This window comes from Saccopteryx bilineata, chromosome 5 (genome assembly GCF_036850765.1).
Source record: "Saccopteryx bilineata isolate mSacBil1 chromosome 5, mSacBil1_pri_phased_curated, whole genome shotgun sequence".
NCBI classification, from domain to species: domain Eukaryota; kingdom Metazoa; phylum Chordata; class Mammalia; order Chiroptera; family Emballonuridae; genus Saccopteryx; species Saccopteryx bilineata.
The window spans coordinates 77,470,637-77,482,575 of record NC_089494.1 but is presented as its reverse complement, the minus strand read 5'-3'; positions in this window follow the sequence as shown (position 1 = coordinate 77,482,575).

Below are 11,939 nucleotides of genomic sequence, written 5' to 3'. Positions count from 1 at the left end.
GGGTTGCCCACATCCTCTTTGGCTTCCTTGTTGCTTGCCACAGGTGACGGTGTGACCAGTGGTCCCTTTCCACCCACCTCCTCTCCCCCTTCCCCTACTTTTCCCTTCCCTTCTCCTGTCCCCTCTCTTCTCTGATGAGACTGCACCCTCATTCCTCTGCTGCTTTCCTTCCTTGTTGCTTAATGAGCTTCTCTCCGTTTTTGGCTGCTTAACATCTGGATTCCTGTCTGGTAGGGGAAATCACTGGGGCAGGGTTGGGGAGGTAAGCAGACCCCACTGGTGGGGTGAAGGCTGTACCTCTCCTCTTCCTCCCCTCAGGCTGCCAGCCTGCTGACATATGGCCTGCGCCCTGCCTATCAGAAGCTCCTGTCCAGGATGGTCAAGAATTATTAGTTCTGCAGGTTGAAATTGCAATAAAAGTCTCTGTTGAGCATGCCCTGCAGATAGCACTGTGGTGATGGGTTCTCACCACACTTCTGTGGCCTGCATGAGCTTGTCCTGGCTGGCAGCTGCCGTCCTCATTGGGTTTCTGAGCCTAGTTCTCCCCTTCTCGCTCACTGTGAGAAAGGCCATATCCTATCAGTAAATCCCTTTCCTGTGTAGGTGAGCCAGACTTGGGTTCTGTGGTTTGCTCCCAAGATCCCTGGCTAGTACATTTTCTTTTCTTCTTTTTTCCATCCCCTTAGTGAAGTTTTTCCTCGCAGCTCTTTCTCTGCCTGTCTTGTTTCACCGTCCACAGTTTTCCACTGGCATGCTTGTCTGCTTCCCAGGTGTCAGTTATCACCTTCAGGCCAATTTCTCCCAAGCCCTTTCCAGGTTTCACCTCTCTCCTGAGCTCTGTTCTAGTCTCACATTTTCAAGTGCACACTCTCTTCATGTCCTTATTTTTTTGTGTGACAGAGACAGAGAAAGGGACAGAGGGACAGACAGACAGGAAGGGAGAGAGATGAGAAGCATCAATTCTTCGTTGTGGCTCCTTAGTTGTTCATTGATTGCTTTCTCATGTGTGCCTTGACGGGGGGGGGGGGGCTAGAGCAGACTGAGTGACTCCTTGCTCAAGCCAGGGACCTTGGGCTCAAGCTGATGAGCCTTGCTCAAACCAGATGAGCCCTCACTCAAGCTGGCGACCTCAGGGTTTTGAACTTGGGTCCTCTGCGTCCCAGTCCGACCCTCTATCCACTGCACCACCTCCTGGTAAGGCCCCTGCATGTCCTTCTGATGCATCAAAATCAACAAGACTAAAACTCAAACTCAGCAGCTTTCATCTTGATAATAACCCACTTCTCCTCCAAATTTCCCCTTTCTTGCTGAACACCCAGACTGAAAATTTCTGTCTGTGCCATCTCTCATGTCCCCCAACAGTACCAACTTCTTTTAATTTTTTCTGGACCAGTACCTCTGATGTCCTTCCTTTTCCTCATGTCATTACCTTGTTGCCTGAACAATTGTCATATGCTCCCTACTGAGCTCTTACTTCTAATTGTCCCCCTGACTCAACTCGACACATACGGTTAGACTAAATTTCCTTTAACACAGTTCTGGTCATATCACCCTCTCCCTTGCCCCTTTAAATACCTTCAGTGCCTCCAGGCCAAAGTGAAAACTCTAGAGCCTGACTCTCAAGCCGTCCACAAACTAATCCTAATCTACTTCTTATTTATTCTATATGTGGGATTCCCTGTTTTTTTCCCTAACATTTTATGATGTGATCATGATCCATACTGTCCCACCCTCATGCCTTTGCTCCGGGTGTTTCTTGGTGTGTCTTTCTCTGTAGCTCAAACCAAGTGCCAAATCAAATGCCATCTCCTTCCCAAGGTCCTCTGTCTGCTTCCTTCCGAAAGTGCTTCTCAACTTTTAATGTGCATTGAGTCCCTGAGGCATCATGTTAGAATGCGAATTCTGGTTCAGTAGGTCTCAGTTAAGGTCTGGCATTCTCCATGTCTAACAAGTCTCTGTTGATGATAAGGTCCCCAGGCCACACTTGGAGCAGCGAGGCCCTGGAGAAAAGCATGTTTATTCACTAAACCATAGGGCAAGATTCCAGGGAAGGAACTGTATTATTCACTCACAACCTTCTATAATCTTTAAAGTACCCATTTGGGCCTGACCTGTGGTTGGATAGAGCATCAACCTGGGATGCTGAGGTTGCCCCAGTTCAAAACCCCCCTGTCAAACTCGCCTCATGAAAGAAGCAAGGAGCTGATACTTCCAGCTACTCACCACCATTCCCTGCCTTTCTCTCTCTCTCCCCTCTCTCTCAAATCATTAAATAAAACCTAAAAAAATAAGTAAATAAAATAAAGTACCCATTTTGTCTCCTCAAAAATAGGATTGGGCTTGGCTCATTGCTATTTTGGTTAAATACAGTGCCTTGAATGGAATTGAATATGCTTTTTATATCACCTTCTTTTTTCCCCCATGCCCTGGTTACTCTCTCTTTCTAGTTTAATTGCATTTCATATGGGTAAATATGTGGGAAGAAAGGGACCATGTAGGTTAGGATGCCCCAACGTGTTTAGATAATGCTAATTTCATTAAGATAATAGCTAGTCTTGTCATAGCTGGGGTTCTTCAGTGCAAAAACAACCCTCTTTACCTCAAGCAGAAAAGCCATTTGTGGTAGTAGATTAGGCAGCTCATAGAATTGTCGAGAGGGTCAGAGACTGCACAGCGGAAACAAGGCACCTGTTATACCAGAGGACTCCACAGTCACACCCTTCGGGCATGGACTCTGCAGTTCACCATGTGCTTGAAGTCCTGGGACTTCGGCCACTGCTGCTCCTGAAAGCTGTATGTGTCTGCCATCACCCTTGCCACATGGAATCTGGCTTCACTTTTCATGTTCGAATTAGTTTCCAGTACGTAACAAATTAACACAAACTGAGTGACTTAAAACAAAAGAAATTTATTCTCTCATAATTCTGGAGGCCAGAAGTTCAAAATCAGTATCATTGGGTGAAAATCCAGAAGGGGTCGGCACAGCTACATTCCTTCCAGAGGCTCTAGGGGAGAATTTGGTCCTTGCTCCTTCCTGCTTCTAATGGCTCTGGCATCACTTGGCTTGTGGCTGCATAACTCCTCCTCAGGCCAGCATCTTCAAATCCCTCTCAGCCCTCTCATCCTATTCTTGTGTGTCAAGTTTCCCTCTGCTCACCTCTTATGTGGATGCATGTGATTTCCTGTACGGCCCACCTGGATAGTGCATGTTACTCTCCCTGGCTCAATAGCCTTGATTTAATCACACCCGCAAAGCCTTTACCATATAGGTAACAATCACAGGTTCCATTAGGGCCTGATATCTTTGGAGGCTATCCTTCAGTCTATTACAATGGGGTTTGCTTCTAAATTAAAGTCTCACTTGTGTACTTCTTTCTGGTGGAGCCTAGGTCACATGCCTACTCCTGAGTTGCCAAGGAAGCTGGGAAGTGAGCTTACCTAAAAGGTGTTCGGAGATGACAGGTGGCCCAAATATATGTCAAATATCAACTAAAAGTTTCCACAGCTCCACAGTTCAAAAATGAACTTGGTGCCGAATATTTAAACCAAGAGAAGCTACCTACGGCTGAATGTTTGGGGAACCAAATTTCAAGCCACGCAACTATTGACAAGGAAAACCACCAATCTAGAAAACCATTTTCTTTGACTTCAGGGGCTTGGGATGGGTGGCAAAAACAGAACAAAACAAAAACCATCAGGTATGGCCTAGGGGCTGTGTTTCTCTGCTGATTACGGAAAAATTTGTCCAGGACACTAATGTGGACAACTTAGTTAGATCCTACATTTCATTTAGAATAACTTTTGGTTATAATGTCATGGTAAATTCCATTTCCTATCTGATCTGATGTATATTACTCCTGTGATGCCTAGTATTGCACAATACATTTATGGCAATAAGGACTTGGGCAATAAGGTAGGGACAACTTCTATTTCTTCAGCTTCCTGATATGTGGGTTTCAAACAAACCAAGAGTTCCTTCTTGCACACCCTTCCCCCTTTTCCTTAATGCTTCTGTGTGCCTTTACCTCACTAGTCAATTCTCCCAGTTCCTCTCACGTGTAATACCTGCTAGAATAATATTGCCAATTCTTACTTCCCTAATAAGTTTGTCGAAAATATTAATTATTTTTTAGGATCTTCCATGTCTTTAGAGTGTTATAGTGATGGTAGGCATCTTACTGGTTGCACATTGTCCAAATTGCTGTGGCCTGAACGATGATTATACATTTCAGGGGGAACCATGCAAAGGTATCAAGACTAGCATTTAGAGCAACTACATTGATGCCTCTGTGTAAATACATATTGGGCACTTTTGTGTAAATAATCATCTGAGGACATTGTTTGTATTGTTAACCCTTTGATTCAGGTTTATAAGACGTACTTAAAATTCAGTTTGCTCTCTTGAGCCTTTTTGTTCTTTGTTGTGAATCTGGTAGCATAATAAAAAATTTCTTTTAGAAAGCCCAGAATCAAAGTGATGACAAAAATAAAATTGTGGATAAAAATGATTTTTTTTCTTTAACTTTGGAGGTTTTCTATTTCTCTGTTGAGAGGTTTTGTTTGTTTTTTTTCAGGAAGAAACTCTAATATTGTGATCTGATTGACAATGATCTCAACTTCCCAAACACTAGCTGGAAAGTTTAAGGCAATTTCCTGACTCTTTCTGACAATCCGTTTCTCAGATTATAGGATGAGAATAATAACCACGTCACCTTCTTACCTACCCAGCACCAGTTACTTTCCCCTTTCTTAGGTATGACTGGCATTTTAAGAAAAGTGTATTTTAGCATTTTTCTCCCCCTCGGGTTATAGAGTGCTTTTGTGTGTGTGTAATGTCCACAAAATGTCCATTTCTGTTTTGTCCCCAAAGACCCTGATTTGATGTGACCTTTTTGGTGGTGGGGAGGGAAGAGGAAAAATGGAGAATTGTAGAGGTTTTTGGAAGCTTCACGCTGTGAATTAATACTTCGCTTCAGCATAATGTTGGTATTTGATCAAATATAAAAAGCTTCAAGCTTTTAACGTCCCGCTGACACCAGTATCACAAAGCACTGAAGCGGAAGCATCTGGCGGCTGATTAGAGGGAGATTTTATTTCACTGGTTCTAAGACTAAGTATACCCTTTAGTAGATCTTTCTCAAGAATATGCTACATCATGCATTATAAATCAAATTCAAGAGCTTTAACATAGAACCCTTGATAATTTGGTAATATATTATCACTATGTTTTGGAAAGGCAATAAATGACTGCATTTTATAGTGTAATTAAAAATAATAATATGGATTAGAGTTGTGTTCAGTCTTGAAAGTATAATTGAACAGTTTGGGCTTATTATAATCTTTTTTTCCCTTGACAGTGTCCACTCTATTTTTTTCCTTATTTTTAAATTTCTTGTGTTGACATGGTTTCAAGTGTCCCACTCAATATAATACCATCTACACAGCGCATCATGCATCCCCACCCCGTGCAATGTATCTTTCCACCCACCCCATTTCTCCCCTTCGCCGCCCCCCCCCCCGCCTCCATGCCCCCTTTCCCTCCGGCCGTTGCTACTCTGTTGTCTGTATATATGTGTTACATGTATATGGTTTTGGCTAATCCTCTGCCTTCTTTGATCCCATCTCCTCTTCTCCCTTTCCTCTGACAGCTGTCCTGTCCACTCTTATTTTAGCTCAAGAAGGGCTTACTTGGGAGTGGGTTACTATGCTTGCTTTTAGGGCAATGGTTTTCAACCTTTTTGCACTTGGGGACTGGTGAAATAGAATTATTTTGGGGACCACTAAGGCAGAAGTCACCCTTAGTGTAGCGAATTCGACTAAGATTATTGGGTCTGTAATACAATATCAGGGTCCTTAATTGTTTCACCTACCAGCAAGAAGATTTTGAAGGATCAGTCCGCGGACTGGGGGTTCGAAACCTCTGTTTTTGAGTTTAGTAGGGCTAAACATGTGTTTAATTAGAATCGTATGTTGCTGTTTTGAAAAAGCTTCGCGTACACATGAAATGGAAAGCTGGGGAGTCAAGTCCGCTGGAGAGCGAGCCCTTGCGGTACAGAAAGCGCTGTGTTGGTGAGCCCGCCTCTCGGGCGGGGCCTCCAGGAAGCGGTGGCTCCTGAGCAGTGATCATTGGAGGAACACTGACTGGAGAAACTATATATTTGTAAAGGTGCGGGATGTTGAGGGGAGCAATGAGGGACAGTGAAGCACCCAGGGACCCGTCCAGCAGCAGCTCTGGCCCCCAGGCCCGGAGAGCCTAGCGGCGCTGCTGCTCCTGGCCCTGGAAAGCGCTGTAGCTGTGGAACAGGATGGAAGAACATGGCCACTGTGACCTTGCAGCCAGGCCAGGAGGGAGCCAAGAAGATAAAAACCCCCAGCCTTTCCTGCTTTCTCACTTTTGGATCTCTCGATGTCTCTCACTGGGCTGGACCGGATGGAGCTAGAGAGCCAGACCTCCAAATGATAGGGTCTGAGGCCGGAGAGGACAGGTGGAGCGTGGGGTTGGAGGGACATCCAGCACCCACACAAGACTAGAAGTGCGCGATGATAAAACAGATACTAAAACACTTTGCATTTATACCTGACATATATGTGACCAATTAGAATCTAAAGTGAATGATTTTCTAGTTCCCATTTTTCTGTTCTCTAACCGAATCTAATAAAAAAAGTCTCTTTTAAGGTTCACTCCCGTGGTGGGATTTGGCAGAACTGATGCCTAAGTTTTTGCTGAGTTTGGCGAACTGGTTGTTAAAATGGCACTTGTGATCAGGGTTCTCTCTAAGTTGGGATCCTGGGTAGCCACCCCATGTGGAAATCACAATTTTACACTCCTTACTCTTTTTTAACGTTCATCTGCACACAGCGTATTCTAAGTGCCCCTAGTAATGTTCATTCCACCCATGGGTGAAAAAAATTGCAAGTGAGGATGCCAATGAGGTATTTAATATTTTTTCATTAATATTTTAAGACTCTTTCTTATAACATAATCTAGTTTTGTGTACCTCTTTCATTGTTCTTATTTAAGTATTAAATGCATGAAATAATAAACTACCTTTCGGTATATCTTTTTTTTATATACTTAAAACAGTCCTTAGGGCAGAGATCAGTTGTTAAATTAATTGAACCCCACCACTGGTTTACCCTCCACCCTGAGGTTATGTGATTTTTCAGAGCTGTTTGCTTTATATCTTTTATCAGGTTGAAATGCAACTCACTAGTTTTTTCTTTTGTTGTTGTTTTTTTTTGTGACAGAGACAGAGACAGAGAGAGGGACAGACAGGGCAGACAGACAGGAAGGGAGAGAGATGAGAAGCATCAATTCTTCCTTGCAGCTCCTTAGTTGTTCATTGATTGCTTTCTCATATGTGCCTTGACTGGTGGAGGGGGGCTACAGCAGAGTGAGTGACCCCTTGCTCAAGCCAGAGACCTTTGGGCCCAAACCAGCGACCATGGGGTCATGTCTATGATCCCACGTTCAAGCCAGCAACCCTGCACTCAAGCTGGATGAGCCCACGCTCAAGCCAGCGACCTCGAGGCTTCAAACTTGTATCCTCTGTGTCCCACTCTGATGCCCTATCCACTGTGCCACCACTGGTCAGGCTCAACTCACTAGTTTTTAATGAGAATACATCAGTCTCTGGGAACACAGATCCAACAGAAACAACCCAATTCCTGCTACTGTCCAGGATCACAAGAAGAAATCTTGCTATTAACAAGTTACATCACAAAAAGCAGATAAGGCCCCTGGCTGGTTGGCTCAGTGGTAGAGCATCTGCCTGGCATGTGGAAGTCCCGGGTTCAATTCCTGGTCAGGGAACACAGAAGAAGTGACCATCTGCTTCTCTTCCCCTCCCTATTCTCCTTCTTTCTCTCTTCTCGATGGCTCGAATGCTTTGAGCAAGGCTGAGGCTCTGAGGATGGCTCTATGGCCTCGCCTCAGGCACTAAAAAAGTGGTTCCATTGCCAAGCAAGGGAGCTGCAGCCCAGACAGGCAGAGCATCCCCTGATGTAGGGGCTGCGGGAAGGATACTGGTTGGGGTGCAGGTGGGAGCCTGTCTCTGCCTCCCTGCCTCTCACTTAATTAAAAAATAAAATAAAAGCAGGTAGGGAGACTCTACTTCTATTTGTCGGGCATTCTGTACAGCTTGCCTGGGGTTCCAGCTCCTCCCCTGACCTCTTTCCCTCAGCTCCCCACTGTCAGCTCTTTCCTTCCAGCTCTGCTCCACAGACCTGTTTGGGTTCCAAACAATTGCAGCTCTGTCTCATTTTCCTAGGTGTCTGAGTTAGCTGAGAAGCCTCTTCGCCCTTCTCTGATTTTATGGCCCCCATTCCTCTGAGCCTCCACCTTCCTTGCAGTTCTCTGAGGTCCATTGCACCACAGGCACCATAGACTACTGACAAGAGCTCAGACCTGGGCATCATGAAATTAGGGTCTGATCCCAACTTTGCTACAGATTAGCCATGTATAATTTGGTCAAATCAAAGAATATCTCCTAGATTGGCTTTTGTCATCTGGAATACAGGGTACATGAAATCGATCTGTGATCCCTACTACCTTGAAATAAACAGAATAAGAGGGGTAGAAGAAGTCTAGTTGTCCTCACAGTAAATGGAGGCTAAGTGGATATGGATTGGACCTTGAAGATCGCAATTGTGTCCCAGGACCTTGTTCCTGGTTTTAAGCCATAGAAACTCTTGTTTGAGACCAGAGGATATCATGTCTTGACTCACCTTAACTAAGCACCCACAAAAGCTTAGGTAGACTGCAATACTAATTTGTGATTGTTCTGCTATCAAAGTAGGCACTGTGCACTTGTTCCTCAGTCGCTGGACCGGGACAGGCGCCTTGGGTCTCAGCTCCCCTTTTGATATGATTACCACACCTGGGCACTTCCTACACAACACTGTGGAGTTCCTACTGCCCTACTGAAATTACACAGGGGACTGAGGTAGTGGTCACAAAGTTGATGTATTCATTTATAATTAAAAATTTAAGAGCACTTAGATAGTCAGCACCTTTTTTCAAGCTGCATGGGAAATTTAACAGTAATCGCAAGGCCATTTTCTTGATCATAAGCAGTCTCTCTCTTAAGGGCCTAATATACTCAAAGGCTAGCAGATCAGACATTCTTTCAACACTAAGCAGACCTAGACTGAGGACCCGAATCCTAACAAGAGATTTGGTGAGCACAGAAACGGAACCAAGGAAGTTCTGCTTGCTAGCATAAGGAGAGGTGGTCTAATAATGCACCCATCCCACCCAGGGATGCCCTTGGAATCCTAAAGTCCTTTGATCATGTTTCTAGAAACTTTTCCATTGGAAGTGGAAATATCTTCTGCCCAGTATGCAAGTCCCTTTCCCCCCCAAATTGCTGAGGAAGTCTGTCTCTGAGCCTGTTTTTACTAGGGATGGATTCCCCTCACCAGCCCTGGCCTCAGCACCTCCTTGCTTTCTTTTCTCAGACCTGTTTGATCAAGTTGCAGTCTAGACCGATGGCCTGTACTATTTTCTCTCTTGGAGATGACTTGCTTGTTTATGCTCAGATTCAATCTGTGTGGCTTTTAGAGTTAAGTTCTGAGGGAGATTCTCATGTCAAATTTGAACTAATCCTTAAACACTAAACAGCTGAAGAAGCTTAAGATTTCGCTGCTCTGCTATCAGCCGCACCCTCTGTGAAGCGTGCTGTTCAAGTGAGGGCCAGGCTGCTGCTCCTACACCCCTCGAGGGTTCATGTGAGTGGATTGTGTGGGTTCCCAAATCTAGCTATCTCAACCGTATGAAGTATTTTAATCGTATCATTTAAATGATGTTAAAAATATGAGAATGAGAATTCTTGATGAAAACTAAGCTAAAATCTTGGCCAAAAAAAATTGATAAAGGTGACTAGCTAAAAATTCTGTTGTTGAACAAGATAATTAAGTATTGGGGAAAATTATAAAAAAATTAAGGACATTGCAGTCAGATTGGCCCACAGCTGCCTTTAAAATTTTCCTCCTCTAAAGACACTGAAACTGGAAATTGTGAACAAAACCTTATGGAGATGCTTTATGCATGAGACCAAGAGAAAGCAATATTAGGTGAATGACATTGTCTCTACACCAAATAATTTATAGATAAATGTCCCATTAGAAAATAAAAATGTTGGCCCTGGCCAGTTGGCTCAGCAGTAGAGCATCCGCCCGGTGTGGGAAGTCCCAGATTCGATTCCCGGCCAGGGCACACAGGAGAAGTGCCTACTTGCTTCTCTACCCTTCCCCCTCTCCTTTCTCTCTATCTCTCTCTTCTCCTCCTGCAGCCAAAGCTCCTCTGAAGCAAAGTTGGTCAGGACACTGAGGATGACTCCATGGCCTCTGCCTTAGGCACTAAAAAAATGGCTCCAGTTGCAACAGAGCAACACTTCAGATGGGCAGAGCACCCCCCCGGGGGGGGGCTTGCTGGCCAGGTGGATCCTGGTCAAGTGCATGGGGGAGTCTGTCTCTCTGCCTCCTCGCTTCTCACTTCAAAACAAACAAACAAACAAAAGAAAGAAAACAAAACAAAAACCCAAACAAACAAAAAAGAAAATAAAATGTTTAAGCTAAGTATGCACCTACCAATTTGTATGATTCCTCAGTTTGATAATTTTGATGCCCCGACAAGAGGTTCCCACTGAGTAAGATAAGTGTGCTTTAAATGCAGCATGAGTAAGGATAATAACAATATACAATATGATAATTATAATGGCTACCATCCATAGAACTAAGTTTTTAAAACAAAGACAGTTTATTATTAAAGTATAATATTAAATTTACCTATTAATATGCAATTACAGATTATTTTTTAAAGCAATACATGAAGAAGGAGGCCTCCTTGCTCATTATATCTCTTTCCTCACTACACCTTCCTTGGGATGTGTCAGTTGCAGTGTTAACCACACGGAGTTTCTATGAGTACCTGCCCTCACCAAGCTCTCTGATCCTTCCTTGTTGCCAGGAGGCGCTGCTTCACTCGGATGCGCCCCCTGCTGGACCGTGTGCAGAGTGACTGGTTTTCCTTTGCACCTTGAGGTGTCACCTGGAGTAAATGAGAGTAAAACAATTTCTTGTTTGACCAGTGGAGTCTTTGCTTGAGGACTAAGGTGCCAATGGCCAGGCAGACACTGCCTTTATTCAGGCATACTCACTCTTGGACAAGTATCTTGTTAGTCTCCACAGAACCACCTTTTGAATCAGGAACTCCTGAGTCGTCAGTGACACACTGGGGTAAACGCTTCCTGCCAAGTGCGCCCATCTCTCCATAGTCCTTCCAGTGTTTTCCCTGGTTCTGCCTGGTGGCTCTGGATCTCCCCTGCTCCCCAAAGTCTATAGGGACAAGAGACCTGCTGATGCTTTCAGTTGGGTTTTCAGCTCCTACCAAGCTGGACTAAGAAGGTAAAGAATAAAGTTTAAGCAAGCTCCTGAGGACATGAACTGCTGAGTTGAGACTGAAGAAGCTGAAGGTCATTCACAAACCACCCTATGGAAACAATAATTTAATCACAATTTTAGAATTGGGGGAAGGGCAAAAGAAAATATTCATATAGTCCTTTAATGACTTGCCATATTAAATTCAAAATATATTTGAGAAATATGCAAGAAAATCCACACTGCTTAAATGTAATGTAAATGAAAGACTTAATGGAAGAAATGGAAAAGGGGCATTTTATATTAGTTTTACAATCAATTTCCATTATTAACCAGAAGCACAGGAAACAAATTGAAAATAGCATACATAGATTAGGATGTCTAATTTTTTTTTTTTTTTTTGCAAAAAAAAAAATGGTATTGCTACTCATAATTACAAGAAATGGATGACAATATTTTAAATGAATTAACTTTGGCCCATCATGCTCACTTCATGGTGTGAAGAAAACAGCACTTGAATTATTTTTCCCTTAATTTGTTCTAAATTACAGCAAAGTGCT